The 13,952-nt window shown below is 44.6% G+C and overlaps 1 protein-coding gene across 1 annotated transcript in view; it reads right to left on the minus strand.

The window, feature by feature from the left end:
- Positions 1-13,550, minus strand: part of Abca1 (ATP binding cassette subfamily A member 1) — a 121,729-nt gene extending 108,179 nt beyond the window's left edge. The window contains exon 1 of the mRNA XM_059254355.1: positions 13,327-13,550. The gene's annotated coding sequence lies outside the window, so the exon portion shown is untranslated. The remainder of the gene's footprint in view (positions 1-13,326) is intronic.
- Between the last annotated feature and the right edge of the window lie 402 nt (positions 13,551-13,952).

Here is a 13,952-nt window from a genome sequence, read left to right on the forward strand (position 1 = left end):
AGTAGCAACTCCAACTGGCTTCCTTAGCTTCAGGCTCACCTCATTCTCCTCCTCTTTGATACAGAGCACCCAAAGTACTTGACTAAACCAAATAAATATGGCACTTGCCTCCCCTCCACCCTCCACCTGCTTCCCACCACCCTGGATGGAGTCCTCACCAAGGTTTACCCAACCTCCCTGGTGGGCCTCCCACAGCTGTCACCTCCCCCTTGCCTGCTTGGCAACGTCCTGGAGGACTCACAGGCTAGGAACATGAGGCAATCTCTCCTATCCTAGGACCTCACTGTTGTGCTGCTTTGCCTGGAACACTTTCTCCAGCACTGTGTGCCTGCCTAATTCCTCCACGATTCTGGGCCTCCACAAGCTGCTACTAGCTCAGGAATCCTTCCTGATCGCCTCTCTCTACCCACATCTGAATAAGAAAAGCGTCTCCAGTGCTTTCCCTTGCAGGGTCTGTCCCCTTCTGAGTCAGGACAGGAGTATTCCTGGTCCTTCATCTCTGTTATCTCCAGTATGCAAATAAAATCAGTACTGGCTTGTTGCGAGCACTCAGGGGATATGGCCTCAATTAATTTTTAAAAAGATGGCCACGAGAAACAGGGTCTCAGAATTTAAGGGTGGTGGCATTCTTGGGCCTGTGGTAACTGATTTCTCAAGCTTGATTAACTGATTCAGGCAAATTGTCCCCAGAGAGGGAGCCCTGTGTTCAGTTGCTTCCCTGGCGTACTCAAGAAGGTCACAAAGGACTGCAGAGCTTCCCTGGTGACTCCTCAGGCATTCTGGGAAACAACAGTGAATCTAAGTCTACTGTTGCATAAACGTCAGGGTTAGCTAAGAACCAAGTAGACCTCCCAAGACCACCGGGGTCATGGAATTGGCTTTCTGCCAAGCTTCATGCTCAAGTCTTTGGAGCAATCTCTCAGGTTCTCATCATTAGTCCCACTTACCAATCTGGTAATTTCCACATCCCCACTCTGATTTGTGCAAGATAGGTCTGGACAAAGTGACTGCTCTATCCTTTCACTAATTTGTTTAGCAATTTTCACTTCAAATGCTTCTGGAATTTTAGAATCTACAGAATACAAAAGTCTGCTAAAACATAACCTTCTTAAATATGCAAAGATACTTACAGCATTACTTATAGGGAAATGCAAATTAAAAACACAATGAGATATCCCTATGCACACACTAAACTTAAAAGCACTAGCAAGTGTGTGAAGTAATCAAACGCAATACACCAACTTCAGTAACATGAGACGCAAGTGACACTTTGGAAAAGTTTGTCAGTTTCTTATAAAGTTATGCATTCAGTTCTGAAATGATCCAACCATGTCTCCCTAGGTATTTTACACCAAAGAAATGAGAGCCAAAGTCCATACGAAGACATATGCAAATGTTTATAGAAGCCTTATACAGAAAGCCAGTTGAAAACAACCATATGTCCATCAACGAGAATAAACGGAGTATTACTGGACAACAAAAATGAGTAAATCACTGGCACACACAACAACACAGACAAATCTCAACAGCTGTACTCTTAGAGAAATAAAGCAGACACAGAAGTCAATGACACACTATCTGATTTGATTAATTAGACACATGGAGCCGGACGTGGTGGCCCACGCCTTCAATCCCAGCACTTCAGAGGCAGGCAGATCTCTGAGTTTGAGATGAATCCACAGAGCTAGTTCCAGGACAACCAGGGCTACACTGAGAAACGTGTTTCAGAGAAGAAAGAAAGAAAAAAAACCACTATGGAAAAAGTGAGACTGAAACCAGGTCTCTGGGGTCAGAGGTTATAGGTGTCGAGGAGATAAGACCACAAAGGAGCATGAACTATTCGATATTGGGAAAGTGGCTGGAGTTACACCATCGTGTACAACTGTGAAAAATCCAACTGCATACTTTAAAGGGGTACATTTTACAGAATGTAAATCACACATCAATAAACCCAACACCAGACAATCTTTCTATTATAATAGCTAGCATACCCCACGAGTCCAACTATGGCTTAGATCTAAGGACTGAATAATATGAAGCCTGATTATGGATTCCCTGAGAGGGGGTACTGTTGGTAAATATGCAGTCATTACTTAATTATTCGGCCAGACAACCTCAACCGCAATTCTGCCAGGCTCCTATTAACCACAACAAATATTTAGTGGGTGCCTATCACAGGTCAGGTGCTGCTCCAGATCCTGAATAGCATAGATTCTGTTCTCAGGACCCCTCTATTTTATGAGAGAAAGTGGGAAGGGCAACATGGGAGGGAGATCCCCGCTGATGAAGCGTCTCTAGAATGAAGAAGCGAGAGACTAGGTCGATCTTCCGCTGCCACCAAGGGTCACGTAAGTATCAACAAGTATGACAATTTTTTTTCACTTTTCCCTAAAACAAACTGAAAAGATAAAAGTCTATATCACTAGCAAAAGGAAACACACACGAGAGAGAGAGAGAGAGAGAGAGAGAGAGAGAGAGAGAGAGAGAGAGAGAGAGAATATGAACTTCATAGGAAACTTAATGGGAAGAGAAAACGATGATCCTCATCACTCTGTACTCTGCTTACCACCCCCTTTCTGACCATGACATTTTGACCTTTTGAACTTGACATGTGTACCTCAAAGAAAGATGAGACCAGATAAGTACCAAAGAGCAGAAGGAAGAAACGTAATAAAGGGCAAAGTAGAAGAATTCCTCCCCCTCAGCTGGCACAGTCCAAAGGAAAACAAGAACTCCTTCCCAAGACCACCTCTACCCTGAAGCATTCAGGCTCTTGAGGGAAATGCAGGAGAGGAAGTGTGTGTGGTCACACTGCTACTAGAAAACACTGCTGTGTGGGAACAAAAGGTTGGGCCTGTCCTGTTCCTTCCTGCAAGAATACAGTCAGGAGTCCGGTGCGAGGCTCCATCAGAGGGAGTCACTCATCCCACGCCCGGCAATGCTTTCACTAGTGCCTGTTTCCCGATAGCCAAAGTCCCCAAGCAGTAACCACAAGTGTCAGGTCATGGAACTGAAAGTCGGTCCTTCGGGACAGGAAAGGAGTGAGGGCTCCCAAGTCTGTGTCACATTTGATCTCTGTCCTTGTAGACCGAATGCCTTGGCATTTAGGAGACAACCCCCATCATACTCTCCTGCAACCTTACAGGCGGAGATGTTAAGGACCCCCAGAAGCAAATGCCTTACCTACACTCCTGAGCTGGCACTCAGACGGCTCTTCAGTCACCTTTTTGAGGACAGTCACATGCCTTTTCCCACTAAGCTGTTTCTCTTATGACTGTTTAGTCTTCTGAATGTATTTCTCTTACCAGTTCCATCCAAACAGTTCATCAACTCGGGATGCACACTTAGCAACTGATTTTCATTTTTGGGGGAACAACTGTTATATGAGTTAGTCTCCCAAACGTTCAATAAATAAATGAATGTGCTTCTCTGTGCATGTGTGTATGTTCTGCTTTCTTGAAACAGATCACCACCACGACCACCACCACCACCACAGTTTGCGGAAACAAAATGCACGGTGAAATTTATCACCACAGCTGCAGGCATGTCTTAATACAATGGTCTGTAAATTTCCTTTTCTTAGATGAGGTAAAAGGGGCAAATAAAGACTGCATATCTGTGGTGTTCCGTATCATGAAATGGTGAGGCAGTCAACTCCAAAGCAGCAGGTAGGCCCAACCGTAGCGGATCTGCAAAGGGGCCAAGCTCAGCTGATTGCCCATTCATGCGGTACTGATGCAAAAACAAGAGACACAGACCAGGCTCGTGCCTCATCCCCAGGGAGTTGTGCAAGGTCCTGTAATATCGGGTGTGAAACCCGGAAGTCCAACAGGGTGTGCTTGCTTTAGAAAAGGCCTATTCTCTAATAGCCTCTCAGAGCCCCTGTCTCTGGATCAGTAGCCATGTTCAGGGACAAGCCTAATGAGGTTATTAAAGGCCAGGAGACCCTGCATGCACAGGCTCGCTGCACCCATGATTTAAGACCAGACTTAAATCAAGGCTGCTGTGGAGTGGGAGGGATTGTGAGACATCCTATAAATTTCTCCAAGGGTAACCCCCCCCCCCCAGTTTACTACATGCCTGAAGCGAAGCCAACTGCCTTGATGTAGCTTTCCTGACCTCCAGTCACTGGCTCACTCCTCCTAAAGCCATCCTCCTTAGTGGTCCCTTAAATGCTGCCCCCACCCTGAACCCTCCAACCATATCACAGAGTCCCCACGGAACAGGTCTGAGTAACAGAGACCTACAGATGGACCACAAGCTGGCACTCAGCTACACTAGAAATGATATTGCTACCTAAAGGAAGTATTTTAACACTGAAATTAGTGAAAACAAAATGCGCAAGAGGTCCTCAAACCAAAAATCAACGTCAAAATGAACTCATCCTGTCATTCCAGGAAAGCTTCACTATTTCACAGGAGGCTCTGCTAAAAGCCACCCAATTGAAAATACAGATTCAATGGAATACTATCAACCCTAGTAATTATAACTGGGGAGGTAGAAGGGCTCAAAGTAACCAATGCATCATGGTTACTTCCTTATTCATAACAATAAGATTATAAACAGCTCCACACATTTCTTTTTCCAACCTGGAACACATATCCAAGTTCCAAGACAAAACTCTTTGCTAACAGCCTAATTTACAGTACAAGAGCTATGAAATAGAAAAATGAAAACTAAAAGCTGAAGTAAGAAAGGCATGAATGGTGTGCCAATCTGTAAAGGCGCCTTTGAGAAGCAATTTCTCATGCTGTTGACATTTCTATTCTACAAGAGACCCTAAATGTCTAAAGCTACCCCCATCACGTCACTGATAGTTAAACAGTCAATGGCCCTATTTATCACCCTCAGTATTCCAGTGTTGCTACCAGCTAAACAAACAGCCTCAGGACTTTTTGAAACACTTAAAAGCCAGGTTTTTCTGGAAGCAGATCTGAATCAAACCCAAATCCTTGTTTCTCTTTGGTAAAATTAAGGCAAAATTCTAACCAAATGTTAGAGATTGCCCCTCACCTCCCATTGATTCAAAAAAAAAAAAAAAACAGCCAACTTCAAAGGAAGAATTTAGCAAATAATACAGTATTTGCTTTTTCCCTGGTCAGGGGTAGGTAGCACATAGGGAGATGAACCTTCTCTTAATCAAGAGCTCAACCTATCAGCATGACTGATTCGTCATAAGGAGAAGTGTAAAAACTTCAACTGTGATCATAATGCTAGAATAAGAGGGACTTTGGCAAGAGAGTACTGCATTCCTTAACTTTCACCTACAAGCTAAACTGCAAGCCCAGGTTTGCAGACAAATTTGACTGGATCATGCTCCCTGCTGCTCTAAGAAGGCTTTCCAAGAACATCTTGGGAGGTGTGGTTCAGTGGCATATTAGCAACAATCACTGTATCTGGCTTGTATCTCTGAAGGATGCTCTGGTGCTGGAGTCTGAGAACATTCACTGACTCTGGGACCCTTGAGACTCTGCATCCTCTGCATAAAACAGTGCTAACAATGTATATAAAACATTTATTCAGTTCCTGGAACAAAGTAAGTACAGTACACATTGTTATTATAATGATGAGCACTACTCACTTCACAGAGTGCAGCTTTCATCCAGGGTGGGGCTGAGAGTGGGCAGGCCATTAAAGGAATCTCTCTCCTCTCTTGGTCCACAGAGAGTGCACCACTTCCTTCAAGGGCCTTTCCAGAGAACACTGGAGCTCTCTCCAGCGCCCAGAGCATTGGGAGAAATGAAACTTACCTTGGTATCCCTGGTGACACTTCAGGATACCAACATTTTGCTATAAAATCCCCTTATGGGGTCTCTACTATCTCCACACTGTCCCATCATTCAGCTATTTTTCTATAGCCCACTGCTGCTTTCCAACAAGTCTTGCTTGGGTCCTGCCCAGGGCTTCCTCTGCCCCATTTTCTCCAGCCTCTAAATCAATCACATTAGAAATCTGGGCCTACCCTGTATCTCTTTTCAGATCTCCCCACAGTCTTCTCAAGGACTGATTTATCAAATGGGTCCTGCTGAATGGTAAGTTGTTTAAATGGCCCTAAGTCACGGCAATATTGCCAGCTGTGTTTAAAAAACAACAACAACAACAACAACAAAACGAAGTTCAAATGGGATAGCATTTCACTTGATTTTCCTCAATGTGTCTCTCATTTATTAGGAATTACGTTACTCTCAAAAGAGCAATACGGTCTGCAACTGGCCAGGGTGATGTTCTAGGACCCCTATGAACATACCAGCTAAGAAGGATGCCTTTCCTAGGAGCTCATCCCCAAACATATAACATTCAGAACTGCTCAGGACCCTGGAGCTCTAAGCCCACGGGTTCAAAGACTTACTTAAGGAATCCTTTCAAGAGCTGGACACAGCTTTTCCACTTTTACCAAACTAAGCTTTTTTGTTTGATTGATTTTGGTTCAGTATGGTTTGGTTTTTCAAGACAGGGTTTCTCTGTGTAGCCCTGCTTATCCTGGAACTCGGTCTGTAGACCAAGCTGCCCTTAAACTCATAGATCCACCTGTCTCTGCCCCAGTGCTAGGATAGGATTAAAGGCGTGCGCCACCACCCGTCTGGCATCCAAACTGAGATTTTATTTATCCACCGCCAGTTTGGAGAGCAGGTGACTGACACCAGGACCCTTCTCCAGACTGCCTTTTCCCCAGCCAGCTCCTGAAGCAGTGTAAACAGATGCAATGTGTCCCAAACACGTCAGTTTCATAGCACAGCAAGCGCCAACTAACTAGACAAGTGAGAATTCCATGGGTTTGCCAGCTCAGGCACAGAGACACACTCCTTCCCTCCAAACGTACAGACATCTTCTCCACAAAAAGCCAAACAAGCCACTTGCTGGCTACCTATTTAGAGGAAGAGTAGAAAAAAGAGTAAGTCTACAACTGATTCTGAAAAACAAAACCCTATGGGTGTGTTCACGTTTTATTTGTTAGTATTGACAACGCAAACACTGTTATTTGAGGTTTGGGAGGATCCTGCAAAAAGAAATCCATCTCAATTGAGCCCAGTATTATCAAGACTCTATGCATTTTTCTTGAAAAGTGACTCTGTTACTAAGATTCCACACATCAAATATTCAGAGTACCAAAAGAAAAGTATGCAGGGGAAATGGAACTAAACAACTGGGTGGGACTTCAGCTAGCCTGCTTTAGACATACACACACACACACACACACACACACACACACACACACACACACCACGGGGGTGGGCGGGAGAAGAAACTGTGATTTTACGTGCCTTTTAAAAATTCACACACTCCAGTCTCCAAACCAACAGCGTACTAAGTGGCTCCATCAGGTGAGAGCCAGAGTCCCCAAACGGAGCTGTTGAGGACAGAGTGCCCTGTTGGTCTCTGCAGGCACATCCACTCACTCCTCTTAATGAAAGCCACCAAGTCCACTCCTCAGCAGGGGACAGAGCCACTCTCTGGTCACGTGAAATGTGGCCAGCGCTGCAAACAGGGAAAAGGCAATGTTGCCATTAAATCTGCAAATCCCCTAAGACTGACAACTGAATAAATACAACGTGACCAAAGGCTTACTTTATTTTTAATTCAAAATCTTACTACAATTAACACCATCATTAACATTTTTCAAAAAAATACACCTGCCTCACATAACAATTAACACTAACCAACCAAAATTAGTGTCAGGATTTGTACTTTTGCAGCGCCCAGAAAACCCTCAACATCCAGGATTTCTGTAGAAATTTCCTTCTCATTTGAACTTAGAGCTAAGGGACACTTTGTATTTGAGAGAACAAGAAGAGTTCCAGGTGGGAAACTCCTTATGACTAAAACTGGCCCAACAGAGACCACAGACAAACGAGGCAGGCCAATATTAGGAATTCAGTGTCCATTTAAGCCATGCATTTAGCCTTTTCTGTACACAATTCCTCTTTTCTCTCCCAATGGGCACTGCGACTCTCCAAATTCTGACAGAGGATAAAGAAGCAGGATTAAAGAAGCAACAGACTAACAATTTAATTTCCCATGAATGACTTGTTTAGAGAGTGAACTAAGGCAAGGCATCCTACCGCTTTGGGACACAAAACAAAGGACAGATCTCTATTATGAAGAGACTAGAACAGAAGATGTTAAAAACAAAATGAGACTGGAGAAATGGCTCCATGGTTAAGAGCACTTGTTGCTCTTGCAGAGGACCTGGGTTCAATTCCCAGAACCCACACAGTGGCTCACAACCATCCACAATTCCACAAGATCCAATTCCCTCTTCTGACCTCACCAAGCATTCACTTGGTACACAGACATATATGCAGGCAAAACACACATAAAATGAATAAATCTAATTAAAAATTTTTAATAAAGATTTAAAAATAAACAACAAAACAAAACAACATTGCCAGGGCCTGAAATACCCAGAAGCCATAGAAAATGCAATCTAACCAGCTTGAGAAACCACGGCACTACCCCTAATCCCAAAAGGTCGTCTGCTTCCTCATACACTGGGTATGAGCGTTCACTTTGGGAATTAATATCAAAATGCTTCCAGGAGCAGGAGCACCGGAGAGTGAGTTTCCTAACAGTTTCAAGGAACAATGTCCCGGAGGAGACAGCAAGAAAAATGTTGCTGTATTGGCGGTCTTGAATGTCTTTTTAAAGGCCTATGAGTTAAAGGTTCAGTCATAGAGTGTTGTAATTAGGAGGTAGTGGGACAGATGTGATGCAGAGCCTGGCCTAGCAGTTCCATAGGTCCCCAAAGAGGGCCGTGGTACCTTTACCCTTCCTTCCTCTAGTCAGCTGTTAACACCTGGACTGATCCCATTCCTGACTACTGTGTGTTCTCAAAGCCTTGGAAATGATGCACCAAACACCAAAAAAAGTGTGGAAAACAGAAATAATTTATAAGAGGCTACTGTAACTTTTTAAAGTGTTTAAACATCTAAATCACCTAATGAGGTATGCTTATCCATAAAAATAAATTAAAGCATGATTTAATTTGAAATGTGGACCATCACAGACTATTGTCTCAAATCACATCTTCCTCAGAAAAGGAAATGGAACTGGGTGAGGAGAACTCTTCATTCTACTGAGTTTGCTAGCCTTAAATAATGTAAACACGTACAAAATTTATCAATGTTCATTGTCGTATTATTCGCTAACACTTTTCTGAGAATGTCTCATTTGTTTGGGTCATTTTAGAACACAGGAAAGCAAGCAGTACCCAGCCTCTTACCTGAGTGCTTCTAGTCAGTATTTGTCAATTTCTGTATTAAAGAGATGGTGACAAGTGCTGGGGGAAACTGAGTCAGAGACCTCTCTTTAGAAAGGCATGTGTGCCACAGGAAGACCAATGTTTAATTATAATTTTGGAAACTACACTACATACATGACATGGATGAGCAAGGAAATCAGCTCCTATGGAGGGCAGAGTGGGAGGGAGTTGTGGGTCCAGTTGACTCCTGAGGAAGGGGACTTTTCTTCCTGTCAGTCCTCAAGGAGGCTTACAAATCTAGAGGGTTTTGTATTTACTTTCCAAAATGGATAAAAGTAAAATAGGATTTCAAACTCTTCTTTTCCTCTTTGTTTTAGAAAACAAATTCAATACTCCACAATCGCCAACAATAAACACAAACACACCACTTTTTTAATGCAGAATGTGGTGTAACTGAAGAGCTGCCTGTGAAAGCCATTTTAGTTCTGAGACTAACTTTCTGACTTCTTGTACTTTTAAAATGTACTGCCTGGCCCCACGAGCTATAGAAAACTACTCTGAGGTCACACACTATTCACAAATAACTGACTGAGGCAAGAGTATTGTGTTCATTTAAATCTAAGTTTTCTTGAGAGAGAGAGAGAGAGAGAGAGAGAGAGAGAGAGAGAGAGAGAGAGAGAGAGAGAGAATTGAGCAAATGTTACTGCAGGTTTTCTGCATTGCATTACAACCAAGGTCTCTTCCAGGAGGGAATTTAGCTGACTACCCCTGAACAACAACAGAAACATGATTAGAGTTTCTGATAAAAATGTCAGCAAATGGATACACAGAAAATTCCATTTCACCGCATCTGAAATTGTACCAGTGTCTCCCTTAATGTGGGCAGTTAAAGACTTCTGGAACTGAAGTCAAATCTAAAACCAGCTACTTTTAGCTGGAAAAGTGGAGAGCCTCCTACCTTCTTAATCTGCAGAGTAGATACAAAAAAATAATCTTGTTTTGAAGATTAACTCGGTGTTGGAGAAACACTGGAAAAGCACTTGGCACAGAGCACCATGTGTCTATTATTAAGACACAAACCCTGCTATAACTTTGGTATTCAAGATGTTTCATTTGCATATGTAAAGACAGTCTCTAATTTATTTTTAGTGCAGACACTCTACCAATGCAACTAAATCAAACAAATATTCAGAATGATCTTTTAAACTTGATGCCGGAATGACTGACCATTATAATCCCATTACTTATTTAATATCTAGACCATACATAAAGATGTATTTATACTTGAATGTTTCAGAAATGCCAAAGCAACATGTGCTTTTGGTATTTTCTAAAAATCCAGAAAGGTCCTAATTTAAGGGTTTAAAGAAATGTCCATTTAACTATCTTAGAAACTAAAAATAATTTGGAAAAAAAAGCAAAGATCTAACTATTTTTTTTTTTTTTTTTTTTTTTTTGGTTTTTTGAGACAGGGTTTCTCTGTGTAGCTTTGCGCCTTTCCTGGAACTCACTTGGTAGCCCAGGCTGGCCTCGAACTCACAGAGATCCGCCTGGCTCTGCCTCCCAAGTGCTGGGATTAAAGGCGTGCACCACCACCGCCCGGCAAGATCTAACTATTTTCAATCACTACAATACAGACATAAGCATCCTGGTTTATGAAGTAGAAAAACAAAGCCTAAAAAGAAAAAATTTAAAGGTAAAAATATTTCAACTCCTCTCCAAATAGGGTAAGACAGCACACAGCTGAGGTGCTAAGTTTCATTCATTATTAACAGTGTTTGCCTTGGGGCTTCCAAGAGCAAAGGTGGAAAACTAACAAGCCCTAGTCACCTTTTTCCAATTCCAGCCCAATGCTGTCTCCCACAAAACACAGCATGTTCCAAATCAAGATACACCCAGGGTCCATTACAGGCCTGCCTTTAGGTACTAACAGAAACACTTATAAGCGGCTGGATTTCAAATACTCATCTGCAGAGAGACACACATCAGATCTCCAAGTCACCACCAGTGAGTCAGTTCAGAACATCAGTGACTTTTACAAGGGGTCACATGAATTATTCTATGGCAGCAAATTTTGCTCCAAAAAGGGACTATGAGCATTATGTTGGCTGTAAATTTTCTTCCCTGGCCCCTCTGATTCAACCTGTTCTCACATAAATAATAATTAACTCTGGGCATCACATGTTTTCCAAAAAAATATCCCTACCTACTTTAATGACTTATCACAGCACTGAGGAAAAAAACATGCTTACAGAAGAAACTAAAATGTATCTTTATATTTTGTGTATTATTATACTATCAACCCAGAAATATTCTCTATGCTTTCTTTAATGTGGGAGAAGTTTTTGCAAAGATAGGAACAAAAATACTACGTTGTCCTTAGGATTGTAGTTAGACTATGAAAACCGGGCTGAAGGAAAAGAAGATGAGAAACCAAGTTCTTTTTGATTGGCATTTATGTCTTGTAGCGTATCAATACTTGGGTCCTGGTTAAAAGGTATGACTATAAGAGAACTAGTAAGGGTGTGATTTTGAGCCCGGGGGCGTGTGTCAGGTGTGCTTTGTGGGAGGCGAGGATTGAGACATAGAAAGCGATATACCAATTCGAAAGCGATATGCCAATTCTGTTCAAGGAAGTTTTGTGTTTTTGCTTTGTTTTGCTTTTGCTGGAGTGGGGCTAGAACCCAAGGTCTTGTACAAGCTAGATAAACACTCTACCACTGACCTATATCCTAAGCCAAGAAGTTTTCCTTCTGTTTAAATAGCAGTCTGTTGTATATCTATTCTGCCCACGCCCTTTGAGGGATGTCATTGAACAAGTATTGGGTTAGTTTGTTTTTTAAATTGTTGAATACCAATGCAGCAAATGAGGGAAACCAATTATTTTCAGTGCCAGATACTTTTTCCCCTAAAAAAGAGTTCAGTAGTATTTCTCTCCTTTCCGGTAAGTGCAGGAAACAAACAAACAACAAAAAAAAAAACAGGCATTTACCCACAAGCGTGTCACCAGCGAGCACCCTCAAGAACCTTGCTTCATTTTGTAAAGGCCCAAGAGTCAGGAAACGCAATGACAAAAAAGAAGAAAAAAAAAATTGGCTTCCCGGGCCCCCAGGGTTACTCCCAGTTTGGAAGCACCAGTTTTGACCAGATTCACAGTGAAGCGGAAGGACTTCAGACTGTCTAGCACCGGGCCATACCTAGGCCACCCGGCCAGGAGGCGCTGCGGGCTAGTCTCCAGGGGCCACCCGCAGGCCGCCCAGCCCCCACCCCCTGGCGGCGGAGCCCGGCCCAGCACCCGAGCCCCGAGTTCTGCGCCGCCCGCCGGGGTTACTCGCGGTCATTCGGCTGCACTACCTAGCCCCAGCTTCTCTATCGGTGTTCGGCCCCAAGTCGCCCCAAGGGACGGGCAGCAAAAAGCAGGAAGATGGGTCAGAGGGTGAGGGGACAATGGACACCTCAGTTTGGAGTTTCTGCAGGCTCTCTCAAGTTTTCTGTCTTTAGAAGGAACAACACTCGTCTCCCACTTTGCGCCAGGGGCTGCAGCTCTCTAGAGCGCAGTAAGCCTGTGGGTAGGACCCCTAGGTCAAACAAAGCCCCGAGCCCTCGAGCACGCAAAGACACAAAAGATTCCGTTTGGGACACTTCCTACTCGAGTTCTTTGGAAACAAGGACAAGCCGCCCCAGTCCCGAGTCTCCAAGTCAGAGGCCAACACAGACCACTTTAATAAAGGAGTGGGGACTCCGATGTGACACTTGTGGGCGACGGCCGACCCGGAGCTAGACAAAGGGAGACGCTTCACAGACGATCCTCGTCTCCCCATTCCAGTGACTGCGCCCCTAGGGCGCCCGAGAACCCTGGCTCCCACTGCTCCCGAGGCGGGTCTCCCAGGCCAGAGATGCTCTCCCCGGTCTCCGGCTCGGGAGACCCGAGTGCTACAGCTCTGCATCCCAAGGTTCCCACGGCCCTTCCCACACATCCTCCCCCAATTTATGCTGCCCCTGTCCTATTTGCATCCCTAGAAGTAGAAAATATGGGGGTTTAAGGACCAAAGTCCAGGAAACGGAGAGCTTCCCAAAGCTTCCTTGGCCCCGAAACAAAATACCCAAGTCACTGAAGAACCTCTTACCTGTTTTCCACTTTGGTGTTTGTGTCTGTTTCTCCCACCCTGTGCACAAGCCCTTCCAGAAAGGGGGAGGGAAAAAAGTGGGGGGAAACAGGGAGCAGAGGAGCGCCCCAAACCGGCTGTGGCTGAGCGGGTCCCGCGGCGCCCCTGCCCAGCCCTGCGCTGCGGAGAGAGATGTGGGCTTGGCCGGTCCCGGCCCGCTTGCTCGCCCTCGGAATTACTGGTTTTTGCCGCGACTAGTTCCTTTTATAGATTCGGCTGTGCCGAGCGCCGGGGTTACTACCGGTCAAATGCTGTTCTCTCCCTCTTCCCCCGCCCCCTTCCCGGCCTCTGTTTATGTAGTTCAGTCACTCAGCAGAAAGCACGTGGAGCCGCGGCCCGCCCCTTAAACGGGCGACAGTGCGCCGCGGCGGGCACCGGGGGCGCACGGTGCAGGCTTCGCAGGGTCCGGTTCCGTCGCCCCGGCCCTGACCTGCTAGCCTCGGGAGAACCGGAAACTCCCGGCTTGAGGTGCGCCAAGGACCCCGTGTTCCCAGCAGCGGAGGGAATGGGGAAAAAACGCTTCCTGTAAACTCGCGTTCTGCAATAGTTTGGGATTTTTGGTTGATTGGTTGGTCGGTTGAGGGGTG

The sequence above is a fragment of the Peromyscus eremicus genome, chromosome 2 (genome assembly GCF_949786415.1).
Source record: "Peromyscus eremicus chromosome 2, PerEre_H2_v1, whole genome shotgun sequence".
Lineage (NCBI taxonomy): Eukaryota > Metazoa > Chordata > Mammalia > Rodentia > Cricetidae > Peromyscus > Peromyscus eremicus.